Below are 17163 nucleotides of genomic sequence, written 5' to 3'. Positions count from 1 at the left end.
TATTGCTTCCTTGGAACAAAATTCCCTTTCCCTAATTTGGGGTGTGGTACATTATGCCTTCTAAGTCATTTACACTATAGTGTGAATGTATTGATCAGGTTCTTTCCTGAGAAAAGGTTTTGATGGGGCAAGAGGTTCAAAGTGCATAGGTCAAATGATTGGGGGGGGGAACTACCAAAGAAAAAACACATGAAAACTATGGGGTCCTGATGACAAATTTCTTTACTTGATGGGGTCACTCAACCACAAAATCACCATTGGATGGTGCTGTTCACTTTAAATGACTTAAGATGCTAAATTTCAAAGACAGCATGTTGTAATCAATCAATCAACAATCATTACTAAAGTTGCTAAAATATCTACAGTGTGCTTGATACTGGAGTCACATAGACAAAAATTAAATAGTCCTTACCTTCAAGTAGTTTGCATTCAATAAATAAAGAAAAACAGTGCTGATTCTGGAATCAATTGAGAACTGTATTACATTAAGTACTTTTGCAAGGATCTCCATGGACTGGGAACACTATCTGACCTCAGGCATGATACATTCAGTCCTGCTGAGCTTAGTTTCCAATGAGACGATATTAGGGTCCCTGTTCTGTCACTCTTGTGATCATTGGCTCCATCCTGGTGGTACAAATTCATTTATAGCTTAGGCTATGGCTCATGTCTAAGATTTCCTCCCAAAAGGGACAGTAAAAAGGTACTCAATATATAATGTGAATCAATGATATGGTAGATAATTCATTCCTACACACAACATAAATGCTAAACATAAAAGACCCATGGGGTACATTAACACGATGACTTAAAATAGGATTTGGTAGCAATTTATAGCTTTTGTTACAATCAGGTAATCATCATCAGAACATAAAACAGATTACAAGACTGATAATTAAATATTTTTACATTCTATCTTAGCATTGCATAGTCCGAACAACTGCTGGTACTTGTCTGCTGATAAAATGGCCAGGTTTGGGCCAATCTGGATTTCCTCTCCAAATTATTGAGGACTTTTCTCCTGATACTGCACAGCTCCAACAAGATGAGATCTAAGACCTCTGGACTTTTGTAACTCATATGGTTGCCCCTTAGTTCTAGACATGACCTTTTTAGGATAGATATTTGTTCACCTGAGAGCTTTAAAAAATGAACAAAAATAGGGGGCAGCTGGGTAGCTCAGTGGATTGAGAGCCAGACCTAGAGACAGGAGGTCCTGGGTTCAAATTTGGCCTCAGACACTTCCCAGCTGTGTGACCCTGGGCAAGTCACTTAACCCCCATTGCCTAGCCCTTACCACTCTTCTGCCTTGGAACCAATACACAGTATTGATTCCAAGATGGAAGGTAAGGGTTTGTTTGTTTTTTTTTAATGAGCCAAAGCAAAAATAGAAAAGTCTTTTAGGAACCTGAGAGCAAGCTCATACATTTAATTCATTTTCCACTAATTGCCACATGGCTAAAGTTGCCATAATGCCTCTCTCCATTCTTCAGTGGGAGTCTCAAAATTATGTGATGCTATCTTTGGGTTTGATGTAAGAGAATCCATGACAGAGGATCTCTTTCTTTTCATTGATAGAACAATCCAACCCACTCCTGTTATGGGAGTGAAGAAGACTAAATGATGCCAGAGATGACATTCATTATACCTGGATCAAATCCTGCCTCTGACACATAGTTATGGGACCATGGGTGGCCACTTCACATTTCTCTACTCTTAAGTTTCCTTATCTATAAAATAAGGATGATAATAATAGCAGTAGTGCTTATTTCCTCAGGTTACATATCAAATGAGATAATATCCATAATAGAACTCTATGTCAATTTTTAAAAATCAACATTTATTAGGCACTTACTCAGTTCTAGGCCCAGTGTTAAGTACTGGAGATTCAAAGGCAAAAATGAAATAGTCCCTGAACTAAAGAAACCTGTATGAAAATAGTGAAGAGCACAAGTGAATATATAAGAATATTCTGAATATTTACAAAATGAATACAAATTAGTTTGGGGAGTCAAAGTTCTAGTAGGTGAGGTGGTTGGAATGTTGCTTGTGAGTAACTGTAAATTGGTCCTTATGGTTGGATAATAGAATGTGCTGAAGGGAGTGATATTTAGGATGACTAGAAAGGTAAGAAAACCCAAATTGTGAAAGGCTTTAAATGCCAGAGAGAAGAGTTTATATTAGATCCTAGAGGTAATAGAGACTCACTGGAAAACTCCATTTTATTGAGTAAAACATTGGGATGCGACAATGTTTTAGGAAAATCACCTTGTTGGCCATGTGAAGTACGGATTGGTATAGAGAATGACTTGGAGCAGAGAAACTAAGGGGCTATTGCAGTAGGTCTAGGCAAAAAAGTTATGAGGGAATGAACTAGGGTCATGGCTATGTGAAGAGAGATGGAAATGTATACAAGATGTTGTGGAGACAGAAGCAACAAGATTTTGGAACTGGTTGGTTATGTGGGATGAATGAGACTGAGGAGTTAAGGATAATACTGAAGTTGTGAATCTGAGTGACTCAAAGGGTGGTAATACTCTCAATAGTTCTGGGAAATTTGGTAAGAAGATAAAAAGTAAGTTTTGGTGAAAAGTTAATGAATTCTACATTGAATGTATAGAGTTTAAGATGCCAACAGGTTATCCAATTTGATATATCTAAAAGGCAATTGATGACTCAGGGTTGGACCCCAAATGGAAAAGTAGGTCTAGATGGAGAGATCTGGGGATCATTTGCTGAAAGATGACCATTGAATTCATGGAAACTGATGAAATCGCCAAGTGAAGATTGAAGTAATGGGAACTAATGTGGCCACTAAGGATGTAGAAAGAGAAAAGAGTACAGGTTAGAACTTTGTGTCATATTACCCTCAGTTAGTGGGCATGGCATGGATAAGCCATGGAAAGGGATTGAAGAGTTGCCAGGCAGATAGGGAAAGAAGAAGGAGAAAACACTATAATGAAAACCCAGAGGTAAGACACTATGCAGAAGGAGAGTGTGATCTATCATGAGTGAAGAGGGCAAACAGATTAATTGCTTCTCATCCGTGGGACTTTGGGAACCCATTCCATTGGGCTATATGTGTTCTGGCCCTTTGTTAAAGGGTTTGGCATTTTGTAATGACACAGAAAATCCTCGTTCTCCTCCATTATCTTGGCATCAAAGCTGAATCAGAAAGGCTTGGCTATTGAGTCAGGGAAAGATACCTACTAAGTAGACTTTAAAAGAAGTGTCTTTGCCCTCAAGGCTGTTTTTTCCTTCCTGTATCCCAATTATATGGCATATAACAATCTCTTTCTCTTCTCTGTCTGTCTTCTTCCCATACACCAGCTTAAATAACATCTGATTGCATGTGGAGTCTAGATCAGGAGTTCAGCTAGATGAGTTTGAAAATAGGCATTAAGTCTCTGGTTGCTTCAGTTGTTTTGTGTTTATTTCCTGAAGCATAGATGACTACAGAGTAATCCTGAGATAGACATTTATAACTTTGGAGTAAGCCTTGTTCAAGAGATTCAGAGTTCTTGAGTCATTCAGCCAATACACTGTAGGAGGCATACCATCCCCAAGCTACCATAGTACTTCTAGAAGGACAAATGATTCTTTGAAGACAGGAGAATTCCAACTCCTGGCCTGGCTTCCCAGAAGACAGGGACCCTGTGGGAGATAGTGTAGAGCTGAACTGAAGATAAAATGGTGATTTAACAGTCCAAGAAAATGTTTCTTATTTTGCTATTTTAAGTACTAACCATCCAGATATGTTAAGAGTAGCTTCAAGTTATTGCTAAATGTTAAAAACAAAACAAAACATACTTCTGAGACTTTTTTGTTTTTAACTTTTATTTTATATGGAGAAAATAGCTGCCCTATACCTGATTTTATTGTATATTGTACTTTAAATACCTTCCTACTGACTTTTGAAGAAACTCAGACAAAAACTATATACCTAGTCTTTAAGCTTCAGAGTAGGGTCATAAAAAGCCAGAGTTGAGGGGGGGAAAAAAGAACCTGACCTTCTGGGTCTAGTAACTGTTCTATGTTGTTACAAGTGTCAGATGCTACAAAGAGATCAAGAAGGATAAGGAGTGAGAAGAGGCTATTGGATTGGCACTTAAAGAGATCATTGGAGATTTTGGAAAGAACAGTTTCATTTTAGTGATTAGGTCAAAAGCCAGATTAGAGAGGGTTTAGATGACAACAAGGAGAGGATTGAAAGTGAAGGCATCAAGTGTAACTGGCTATTTTAAGGAGTATGGATAAGAAAAAGAAGAGGGCTAGCTGGCAGGGATGGTAGAATTTTTTTTTAAGGTTGAGGGAGATGGTTATGTGTCTTGGCAACTAGGGAAGAGAACATATAGATAGGAAGAGACTGAAGATTAGGGGAAAAAAAGGATGATTGTAGGAACTATCTGCTGGAGAAGATGAGAGGGAATGAGGTCAAAGGTCCATGTTGAGGAATTGGTCTCATTGAGAGCAAGAATATATCTTTTTCAGAGCCTGGAAGAATAATAGCAAGAATTTATATGGCACCTACTATGTAGACACTTCGCTAAGGTGCTATAAATTACTATCTCCATTTTACAATTGATAAGAGGTTTTCTCATTTTTTTAAATGAACTGGAGAAGGAAATGGCAGTATTTTTGCCATGTAAACCCCAAATGGGGTCACAGAGTCAGACACAACTAAAAAATGGCAAAAACAACTTTACAAGTGAAGAAACTGAAGCAGACAGAGGTTAAGAGGCTTGCCCACAGTCACAGAGCTATTGAAGTGCCTAAGACTAGATTTAAATTAAGGTCTTCCTGACTCCAGGCTCAGCATCCTTCTCTCTTTCACCACTTAGCTACATGGAATAAAGGAAAAAATAGTGGAGGATGAAATGAAAGGAATGCTTCTCTCACTATCTTTCCTAATTTATCCCCAAATCTTGATTTGAAGTAATACAGACAGATAATTGGAGTATGGTGTTCTATACAGTCTTTTTTTTTTAATGATGTAATATTATATCCCACCAAACAGTACAGTTGTTAATTGGTTTAATTCCATCCAGAACATGATGGTGGACTCTTTCTATTCAATATTTTCTAGCATGTCTAAACAGGTAAGAGTTGGTTTTTAGACTTAAAAAAAACTTAGACTTTCAGTCTCCTTTGTGATACATTTTGAAACCATGGAGAATTGTGTAAACATTATATCAAAGTTTTGAGATGTCAGGATTCCCCCCTATGTTGCAGCAGGAAAAAGAGACAAAGTACAATCATGAAATGGATACAGAGTTGCCCAGTGTTTCAGCAAGCTCTGGCAAATCAACTTCCTAGGAGTTGGCATAGTGTAGTAGTAGAACCATCCCTGGCCTGAGAGTCAATAGATCTGGATTTTAGTCCTAGTTTCCTCCCTAACTAGCTGTGTGACCTGGTACAAGTCTATGTCTTAGTTAATTATTTGTTACTGTTTTCTTATTTGTAAAATAAGGGCAGTAGCTATCATCTATTAAGCACCTCTTATGTGCCAGGCAATGTATAAAAATGTTGGGGTTACAAAGAAGGGCAAAAGCAGTTTTCAAAGAGCTTATGATCCAATGGGGAAGAAAACATTCAAATAACTGTGTACAAACAAGATATATACAAGAAAATTAGGGAGAATCTCAAAGGCAACATATTTTAAAGCATTAACTTCCTTCCATCACTATTAAAAGAAATACATTCAAGGTAAAAATCTAGAATAACAATCTTAACCTCATTTCACTAAAAACACAGAGTAAAATACAAAACCATCAAATCCCATCGACATACCCTTTCTCATCAAGCTTTTTTTGCACCTTTTCTTCACATTGATGATGGATTTCATCTCATTATTTATATCAGGATTCTGAATCTCGTATGCTAAAATGTCTAATAGTGCCTATACTTGGAGACAGTTAACAAAAACTAGGGAGGATTTTGAGCCTATCTACCCATAAGATACCCATTCATTCTTACAAGCCAACCAATCAGTATTGCTACAAAATAGATATTGAAAAGTAGAAGAAGATTGACAAAAGACACCCAGCATAAATAGAGTTCTAGGAAGAAAAGAATACTTTGATCAGGGAGAGGGAGAGAATTAACTGTCCTGATTATAGTGGAAACAGACAAACACCATCAGGATCTATGATCTCTGGACTTTCAAAAATCATGTTCTCTTCAGATTTAAAATGAGTTAGTTGCATGTTCATAGAACAGTTTGGAAGGTATCTGGTATGTATATGAGTTTTAATAAAAACTCATGGCAATATGTTGTATCATGAGATAATTCTTGGTCTTTGCCTCATCTGCCTTTTGGAGTTATTTGGATCAGATGAGACAAATAATGTGGAAATTCTTTGAAAAAGTGCAGAGCAGTATTTAAAAGGTAAGGTATTTTTTAAATGATCAAATATAGTCCTGTTAAATATTTTCATTAACCAGATTTTATTTTGGTCCTCAATCCCAAATAACTGTTCAGCGCAGATTTTACTTTCTTATCCTTTTGAGTAAATAAAAACAATTTAAATGAAAACCAATGCTGAGTCCTATATTCTATGTTCAATCTTGTAGCTCAGCTATATCTGTGCAATTTTATACAATAAGCATTTATTAAATGCCTACCATATGTAAGTCCTGACCTGTAATTTTACTGGTCTAGGGAGCATTCCTTCTACCAATCAGTAACTGTTCTGGAATTTATAATTTTAGAGAGTTCCATGGGGGTATATTAGAGAGGTCATATGGACTTACTCAGAGTGACTTAGGCAGTATGGGTCAAAGGTAAGACTTGAATCTGGGTCTTCCTAAGTATAAGGTTATCACAGGTGCCAAAATGAGTAAGGCATTGCTAGTACTGGCAATATGAAAATTAAACAAAAATTTTACTGTTTTCAATAATTTATTTTCTACTTGTTTCCATGTGGTGCAGTGGATAGAACTGAGCCTGGTGTCAAGAACACCTAGGTTCAAATCTCACCTTAGATACTTCCCAATTGTATGGCCCTGAGCAAGTCTTTTGCGTTTGTCTCAGTTTCCTCATCTGTAAAATGAAGATAATAAAATAATAGCACCTACTTCCCAGGGTTGTTGTGAGAATCAAATGAGATCATTGTAAAATGCTTAGCACAGTGCCTGGCATATTGTTGTTGTTTTTTCCATTGTTTTCAGTTAAGTTGGACCCTTCATGACCTATTTGGGGTCTTCTTGGCAAAGATACTGGAATAGTTCACCATTTCCTATTCTAGCTCATTTTAGAGAACAGGAAATGGAGGCAAACAGGATTAATTTAAAATATTTGCCTAGAATCACACAGCTATTAGTGTCTGAGGCCAGATTTGAATTCAAGACGGTGAGTCTTCCTGACCAGGCATTCTATCAATCCATTGTATCACCCACCTAGCTGTGTGTAGAGGCAATAAGGAGCAATGGAAGGTTCCTCAGTGGAGGGGGAGTGACAGTCAGATTTGTATTGCTTATACTGTCTGTGTAGCAATAGCTTACATATTTATGGCACTCCAAGGCTTATGTATTACTTTCCTCATAACAATCCTGTGGGATATATAGTGTAAGTATTGTTATTATTATTATCATCTCAGCTTTACACATGAGAATAATGAGGCTAAGAAACAGGAAGTTACTTCTCTCCATTTCACACAGTTTGCAAGTGGCAGAATTGAAACTCTTCTTCACTCTAAGTCCTGTGTTTTTCTTTCCATTCTCCCCAGTGGTACAAAGATACAATAGAGATGGCCCCACCATTTACTCAAGAATTACCAAAGATCAGTCCCTGAAAAGAACAATGTATTTGCCATTCTGGGGACAAATATAACATCATTTTGGCTTTTAAGTTTGTCACTGTTGAAAAGTACAGCCTCCTAGGCAGCTGCTTTGGCTACTGTCCCCAATTAACTTAGCCTAGTCTCAAAAATAGAAGGCAGCCTCTGTTCTGTTATATAATAAACAGTTCTTTATTTGAAATGACAATATTTACTTTTCCTATAGTGAACTCCAGCCGCCTACTAGGCAGTGGGCAAACAGTAGAGCAGCCTAAAATGGAAACTTGAGAAGGCAGTTTAGCTAGTACAGTTTACTTCTTAACTTTCTTTTTGACCTACAAGTAATTAGAACATACCCTCAAAGTTCTTCTCATTCTCTTTCTACAGTATGGTGTATTCCCACTGCCTTTCCATCTCTAGGAATAACCATTTGGGCCCCCCATCCTTGTCTTAGGTTTTTTTATTCCAGAATCCAGGAAATGGAAGAGATGTCCAGAAATCATCTAGTCTATCTCCTTGCTTCAAATAGGCATCTATCTAACCCATTCTAATGAAAGAAGCCTGGAACTTATATTTTTAACACTTGAAATATTGGGAGGTGGGGGGAAGAAAGGGAATGATAACTCACACTTACAGAGAATTTTAAGGTTCACAGAGTACTTTTTTCACAACAACTGGATGTGGAATGTGATGACATTAAATGACTTGCCCAGGGTCATAGAAGGAACAGGTGCCAGGGCCAGGATCCAAAACTGAGTCCTTTCACTCCAAACCATGGTATTCTAAAACAGACTCTATCAATAATCTTTTCTAGAATTCAACAACCTTTATAATCAAGAAGTTTTCAATTGTTCTATCCTATGGGGAAATAGAAAATAATTGGTTTTACCTTTATGATGCTTCTTCATATGAAAAAAATAATTATTAATTACTTCCCCTTTCCAGGCAAACTGCTTCCTTTTAACTTTTATCAATGTATTCCATTTTCTATTCCTTAAATAATCTTGTTTATTCATGATTTCACAAATCCTAAACTTAATCTAAGTGAAAAACTAAATTAAAAGGTCTAATGATTGGCAAGTACTCTACAAAGATGACTTTCTTGATCTCATTGAATGTAAAAATGGCAAACAATATTCTAACTTTGAAGGGAACATCCAGCAGTCAATGTCATATCTTCTTCTGCCTTTCTATGACTCATTTCTGCTCTGAGTCATAGAGTTTTCTTAATTTTTATGTGTGGTGTTCAGATCCTCATCAACATTTTTTTAATGCCTGCTGACATGAACATCTATACCTGTTTACATACTTTCCCTGACCTGCAAGATCAGTTTAGATTCAGTGATCATCTTATTAAATAGGACAATTTATTGTCTGCCCAATTTCTAAGTAAAAAATACTGCCCAAACAGTTGCTCAGAAGCTTTACAGACTCTTTTACTACTTAAAAAACAAAAATATTATAAGTTTTTTAAAGTATTCAGAAGAAAATTAAATAAAAATTTCAGAGATTAAACTTTGTAAGGAATAGTCCATGTTCATAAACCCTTTTCTTTTTTATGTGTCGGCCTAAGAGATACAAAACTCTGACAATGAGTATTCTCTTTTGTAATAGCATAATCCAAATCAGGTGTTTTATAGACTTTTTTTCTTGGTATTTCCTCTCCTCATTCTTTCCCTCTCTCCTTACAATTATTCTCTAAACTAAGAATGATTTTGAGCATATTCAGAAAGCTTAAGAGAATACCTGAGAATTTGTGTTATTATAATGTAACTATACATGTGAAGAGCTGATAGCTTCTTTATAGGGCAGTAAAATTATAATAATTACCTTGCAGCTCTATGATCAATATCTTCCCCCACACATGATGTTTTCTACCATCTAAAATTATGGCTTATTACTAGACAGAATGGAACCTATACACATATGATATTAGATGAATTTATACTATACTTTATTGTGCACTCTATTCTTTAATGATTTAAATAATAATAGCTTGAAGCAGTTGGAGATGGGAGGATGAAAAGTTAGATTTTTGCTGATTAAAAAATTCATATCTTTAAAAAAATAATAATAATAGCTCATATTTACATACTGCACACAAAGTGCTTTAGAACTGTCCCATTAGATGCTCACAACAACCTTCGGAGGAATTCAGCACAAAGGTTATTGTTGAAGTTTTATAGGAGAGAAAACTAAGGCACAGAGAGGTTGACAAACTTGTTCATGCGGTTAGAAAATGCTGGAGCTTAGCTCAAATTCTAATCTTCTTCCTCTATGTATGAGGCTCTTCTATAATTTGGCTGACTTTAAAGACATTTTTCTTGGTGTCTCACAAATCTTAACTTTGAATTATAGTCTCTAATTCAAAGAGAAATTTATAAGGATCCACTAAATCCAAATGATCTTCCCTAATGAGCCCTTTGTAAACAATTGATTCCTACTGTTTACAGCAATTGAAAGCAGTCAGAAGTTCTAAAATTCTACCCACCCTCTTGCCTCCACTGTTTATTTCCACAAGCAAATCACTACACATCTTGATTACATGTTTGTTATAAGGATAATACTACTTGCTATTTTACTAATGTGCAGATGGATGAGTTCATGCCTATAAAATTTAAAGGTTCATATTTAAAGATTGTTATAAAAAAGGCAAATTATTAGAATTTATTTTATGAGTGCTTAATTAGTTACCTGGCTGTCAGTGGTGAATTCTGTTTCTTGAAATGCTATGTGTTCTTGCAGGCTTACTAGTATGACACGTCTTCCAGGGCAAGTCTTCTTTTAACAACTTTGGAAATTAAAAAAAAAAAAGATTCAAAAGTCTTTTATATGTGTATGTATATATAAATATGTGTATGTATGTATTTTTTTAAAAACCCATCAGTACCACTTCCTACCCTTTCTTTCTACCCTAGCACACACACCTTGAAACTACAGAATCATCCTAATCTAGGATCCCTACCTACTAAATCTAGAGGACATACTCTCCATTTGGGTCATCAAAGGGTCAAGTACTTTGTGTTGCCTGCAGTCCCACAAAGTTCACTAGCTCATTAGCAGATAGTCTTAATGTAGGAAAAGTGTTTGGATATGAATTATTTATGTAAAGTCATCTTTAGTGGGGAGAATCATTGCATTATGTCCCATCAGCCATTACAGACAGACAGCTTGGTTTGGTAGGCAATTAATAAATGCTTGATAATTAAACTATAATATAGAATTCTGAAATTCTTGCTTGAAATGAAAGATAGACACTAAACATCACATCTCATGATACATTTTTAAAATGCCACATCTTGTTGCTTCTACTATAATTTTGAAACATTTATCATTAATTTTAAATAAAAGAAAACAAATATTTTTGCCACACAAGCTTTCCCATCTGATATTGTATTTGTATATTATCTGACAGGCTCTTTTGTCTCACATCTAAAGGTAAACATCTTTTGAAGGTTACTTTGTATAGTAGATAATATGAATGAAATAGATCCCTTTTCCTAAAAGAAACAATAAATGAAAATAAGAATTGAGATTATAACTAAAAATAGATAGACATAAACATGCATGATAAAAGGATGAAATGTACTAGCTAAAGCCATCCCTCTAGGACCATAAGGAGAAAAGTCCTTTATAACAAATACATGATAACAAAAATTCAAACTTTATGAGCCCTCTTTCTTGTTTTTTTGTATATTGATGAAGCATTTGGATAGGAATTATTTACATATCTGTATATAAATGGTTGTATATTTGTTGATGATGGGGTTCACAATAAAAAAATTTTAAGTCCTCTAAAGTATAATAACTGACACATCAATGCTGAGCAGCTTTTTTTTTTTTCAGAATGAAATGAAAAAAATTACATTCAGTTCCCAGGAGCTAGGTTCAGTTGTTTGGGCTTTAGTTGGTTTCATTTCTTGAAAAATCCTGAAGATTAAATATTCACAAATGTTCTTAATATTTCTGAGCAAGAAAGTACTTCATTAAAACTAAAAAAAATCTTTCTGACTATGCATCTGTCAGTAATCCTCAACATTATAGAATAGCAAATGTATTCTGATTTGGAGGTTTGTTCCACATGGTGAAAATAAGTTGTGAAATTTCAATAACTGGCATGAAATGCTGAGCACTGTCCAGGAAGTTTCAGACACAAGGACCTTTATTAAGCATGGAAGTATTAAGGTTTTGAAGGGCCAGTAAATGATGTAGTGTACAACGGTGAGGTCTAATTTACCCACTCAGAATGGAAACCCTATATCCTGCATGTCTGGTTCATGTGTGCAGATAGACAGATATACTTCATTTCTCCTGGGAAGCTGAGTTATAAAAAGGTATCATTCAGAACAGACAGTTTTATGATTGCATAAAAGGAAAAAGAGAGATGATAGAGTTACTGGGGCGGTGGTGGTGGTTGTAAGGATGGTCCATTTCAGTAGGTTAGAATTTAACATTAAACATAAATTCAAGAGGTAGAATACAAAAATCAACTAAAACATTACAAACTAAATGAGGAATAAAAGTTGTGCAGCAGTTCGAAGCATATGGACACCCACACAGTTTGCAACAAGAGCACTGGGAACCCCCAGACTTTAGCTTATTAAAGATGACCTTTACCCTCTCTAAAATTTCAAAGCTGACGATTCAAGGGCTGAACAGACTGTGCGCCATATGTAACATGACCTCAGCTCCGCTCTGCCAAAGCATTGATGGCATCACTAATGAGAGGTGAAAGGTCCTTTTCTTGCAGCTTTTTCAGAAACCCACCAACTCTGTGTAGTAAGGATACCCCCCCCCCAATACTTTTTTTTTCTAGGCTAATTGCATTTAATACACAGCTTCAAAACACTTTTATTACAGGTCATTTTGCTTATTGCTCCAGTCAAATGGCAGGATGTACAATCAAGTGATATAGAAGAACAAACTTATTCTAATTCAAAAGGCAAAAGGGATTAGCAGAATATTATATTAAACTTGTCTGAAAGGAAGTTCTGCAGAGACTCCATTCAACTTCTTCTTTTCTGGTTTGCAAAATATATCAAAGACTGAGCCAACCAGGTGTGTATTTCTTTCTGAAAGGGAAAAAAAAAAAAAGCTTCACTGGGGGTAGAAAAGTGGTCATGACAAAATGATCTCTGGCAGCTTCACTGCCTTTTACCAACAGCTGCAATAAGATATGGACTAGAAAAATATAACAAACACCAAAAGCAAACTCTTTGAATCTTTTTCATGCATTTGAAAAGGTATCTAGATAACTTTTACAGTCATCTTCCTGGTACATACAATTTCCTTCCTAAAGAAATATTTAGAGTGAGCATTAAGAAATTAGAAAATTAGATGAATAGAAACAGACTCTCACAAGAAAGTCATTGTAAAAAGGCAGAGTAGGGACGGAACTGCAGAACACATTCCCTCCAAAGGTGGAAGTGAGGGTCTTTTACTACAGAGAACAATGAGGAATCAAGAATTTTCGGGAAATGCAAATATTAAAATATGTGGATAGAATGCATTGGTGGCTACTGGGTAGGAAGATCTGAGTTACTACTGTATGTATATAAATGCACACACATATTTACTCTATGTATAGAAATCTTGAACTTTATAAATCAAATTGGAACTCTCCATAATCAAAGAAATAGGCACAACCCCCCCGACTTTTGTTTTGATGAAACGAGTCATATCCTAGCTTTTTTTTGGGGGGGGGTGCCTATTTTAATTTGCTAAATTAAAACCCAACCTTTTAGGGAGAGGAATTAACGGGAAACGTTATTTGATATTAGGGTGTGTCTGTATGCACTTGTGTATGAATGAGTTGGTGACCTTATACAAGTGTCTAAAAACCTTTATAGTTTTTTCTGGGTAATAATCAAATAATCAAATCAGATGAAACCATTTCTACTTCCAAATCTTTCTGCCACGGATGCACTGGATGTGTTCAGGGACTGCATAGACGTTAGACAGGGATTCTTTTACCTTTGGACTATACTGAACAGAGGAGAGTGCTGGGTGCACTGCTTCTAAGTAGGGCAGTAAAAACAGGTGCTGTGGGGACCAGCCTCTCACTCACCCCTCAGCAGCCACTCCCCTCCCCTTCCTCCCCCCCCCCCCCCCATCCAGGCAGATCACCAACGAACAGAAATTTGCGCTCCACATTCCTTTCTCCGAATTATGTCCAAATGGCCTTCGCTTCTTACAAAAAGGGAAATAGAGTACAGGAGTGGTGGGGTGGAGGACTGAGGGCGGGGGACGGGGGAGAGAAAGAGAAAGTAGGGGGAACTGAAAAGAAGAGAGGGTCCTTTCCTGTATTTTCCCGGATGCAGGAGCCGAGGTGAGCCGAGATTTGGGGGCTCAAGAAGTGGGATCCAGTAGGCTGAAAAGCTCTGGATCCTCAGCCAGACAGATTTCCGGAGGCGGGAGGAGAATGAGTCCTCGCCGCATCCGCACCTCTCCCCGCCCGGCCACCACCTCCTACCCTCCCCCTCCTTTCCCCCATTTGCGTTCCTGGGCAAGATTTTTTCAAGTTTCTCCTCTTTTGCTCCGACTGGCCTGACCTGGTTGTATCTACCAGTAAGAGAGCGCCCCCTCTCTCTCCCTCTCTCTCCCTCTCTCTCTCTCTCTTCTCTTCCCGCCTAGCTTTTCAGATTGCTGGCTTCTCCCCAACAGCTCCCTCCCCACAATCCCAGGCCCCCGCCTTCTTGTTTTACCTTCCAGATTCTCTACTTTTTAGGCTAGTCTCCCTCCTCCACTTCCACTCCCCCTTACCCCACCCACGGCTCTTCTTTCTGTCCTTCTGCCCCTTGGCTATAACCATCCTTCTCATTTCTTAGTCCAGGCCAATCTCCCCAAAGGGCAGGAGAAAGCTAGGAGTCTGCTCCTTCCCCACTCTCGTCCCAGGTCTGGCTCCCAGCAGAGCCAACGGCCTCTGAGAGGCCAGGGCGAATCTATAAAGCAGTCACCCAGAGAGGGCCTGGGGGCCTGGGACCTCTGACCGCTAGCCCCTGCGGTCAAATTGGGAGTCCTGGGTCTGTTAGGTGGTGAGGCCTCTTTTAGGCGTCTGGACCTGAGGATCCGAGGCCTGAGCCGAGATAATGGCACGTCGGAGGGGAGCAGCCAAGCGACCCGCCCAGCAAGACAAAAGAGGGCTGGTGTTATTCTGAAGAAGGGGGATGTTTTTCTGTACCAAGTGGGAAGAGATACCTAAGGTGAAGGGAAAATCGTTGGATCCCGGAGCTCTAATGGCTATAGAAATTTGTAAATTATTTGTTCAAGGTTCTGAGTATGCTATTTGATAGTTCGCCTTTAAAGGACTTTCAAATTTTGTTTCAAGCTCTAGGTTGAGTCAGCTGGATGAAAGTGCATAGGGGTGGGGTGAGTGGAAAGGAGTACCTCTCCGCCACACATACACGCACTTCTCAACTATGACCCCAAAGGTACCTTGTTGCCGAGATTCATTCGGCTGGGAATTTCCTACAAAACACATGAGGGTGCACGTGAAGGCAAAACAAAGGGCCACTGAGGTCCTTTTTTTTTTTTTAGTATGGCCAAATATTGCACTTTTGGGGTTCAAATACAACGAAGGAATATGTATGGGACACGTAGAAAACATTCGAGGGGTACTCACCACTCTTTGCGACACCGGTCTCTCTCTCACCACCAAGGAGTCTAGCTGCTTTAGCTGACACCACTTAAGAGTGAGGGCTGGTTTCTCAAATGCACTAATTGAGTCACATAACGCTGAGAGCCTTCTATTTCAGAGCCCAGAGCCTGATTTGTCTGCAGCACTTTCTTCCGCAATTCAGATACATTATCTCATTTGAAAAGTATTGGGGCAGAGACGCTGCAATTACCCTTGTCTCCGGTTACGCTAAATGGCATTATGCTGAGAAATGGAAGAATACAAATGTTTTGAACATGTTGATCTTCTTTCTTGGCTTGACCTGGCCCACGCTGGGTACAGGAGCAGGCAAGCAGTGAGTGCTCTATCTGAGCAGAGCTAGAATCTGACACAGGATCCAGCCGCTAGATATTCTGAGGGAAACTCTCAGATCAGGCGGGTGATCTTTGTCCCTAGCATTGAAATAAGGTTCATAACCTGAGGTTCAGTGAAAAATTTAAAAGTACCTACATACAGATAGGTAGACAACTATTTCAATATATTTATTTTCTTCTAAAAGTCTTATTCTGAGGAGTCCATGTTTCACCAGACTGCCAGAGGTGTCTCTAGCACACACAAAAAAGTTAAGAATCCTTGCATTTAAGGTTCTGAAAGAAAAGTCAGTAGTTCGTAACCAGGGGACATTTGGGGAAAGCAGATCACATCCCCAAGTGACATCTGTTCCCATATGGTATACGGCTAGGCATTTTGACTTTTTGGTAGAGATGAAAGAACACAATGAGAATTACATCTTTAGTTGGTGTATGCTTCCCTAGTAAAGGAAGAAGTGTCTCTAGTAAGAGAAGGGAAGGGAGATCACCAGAGAAGGGAGAGGGATGAATTCCTATTATTTTGGAGTCTGAAGCACAGCCCTGTGGAAAAGGAAGAAGACACTACAGAAATGGTTTAGTTCCATTTGCAAATGGCTGGGCCTGACATGCTAGAAATATGGATGTCTCCCTATTGTTGCTTGTGGGTCAACGGAAGCCGCTGGCGAGGGAGAGATCAGATTTAGAAAATACAAGCTGTTCTAAGAGGAGAGAAATGAGGATGGAAGAGAGGGATGGAGAAAGAGGGAAAAGAGATAAAGAAAAACGTTGTTAAAAAGATGTTAGGGCAAGTGTTCATATGTCTACCTAGTCTAATAGATCCTTGATTGTACAGTGGCCTGGCCGGGCACACTGTGCTTATGCGCGTGTCTCTTTCTTTTTGCTCAAACTAGCCCCCCACATCTTGAAGTAATCAGCAGCTGAGAAGGGACTCGTCCCCCTGGCATCTCAGGTTAAAGAAGGAGGTCCAGGAAAATGTGGTAGAGCCATTACAAGAAACCTGAGATGCATTCATCAGGGACTCCAATTGCCATCGCATTAGGATTGATTAGAGACCAGCAGTACCGTAATGACCCGGAAAGAGGGGCAGCCAGGGATTATTAATATCAGAACGTTGGGGGTTGGGGGAAGAGAAGTTTTATGTTACTTGGATTTATATATGAGTGCAGGTTTACCTAAGGAAACTGGATAGTCAGTGAATCACGCAAACAATAAATCTAATTGCATCTAAAATTTCATGAAGCCTTATTTAAAGGGGGAAAGAAAGTGGGAGGAGTGGAGAGAATAAAAACTTAACTGTGATTAAAATACAGGTCACAAGGAAATCCAGCCCAGCATATATCTCAGACTTTATAACCAAAGTTTGCTGTGGACAAAATTGTGGAAAGTAATGGACAGGCAA

General features: G+C 38.2%; 1 long non-coding RNA gene across 1 annotated transcript; it reads right to left on the bottom strand.

Annotated features, from left to right (window-relative positions):
• Window positions 1–5680: 5680 nt before the first annotated feature.
• Window positions 5681–15803, bottom strand: LOC103094978 (uncharacterized). The gene is made up of 4 exons (XR_457411.3): window positions 15400–15803; window positions 10473–12850; window positions 8413–8636; window positions 5681–7042 (listed from the first exon to the last, which is right to left on the bottom strand). It is a non-coding gene; the product is annotated as an uncharacterized LOC103094978 (long non-coding RNA).
• Window positions 15804–17163: the final 1360 nt, after the last annotated feature.

The sequence above is a fragment of the Monodelphis domestica genome, chromosome 1 (genome assembly GCF_027887165.1).
Source record: "Monodelphis domestica isolate mMonDom1 chromosome 1, mMonDom1.pri, whole genome shotgun sequence".
NCBI lineage: Eukaryota > Metazoa > Chordata > Mammalia > Didelphimorphia > Didelphidae > Monodelphis > Monodelphis domestica.
This window is presented reverse-complemented; position numbering and strand designations above follow the sequence as displayed.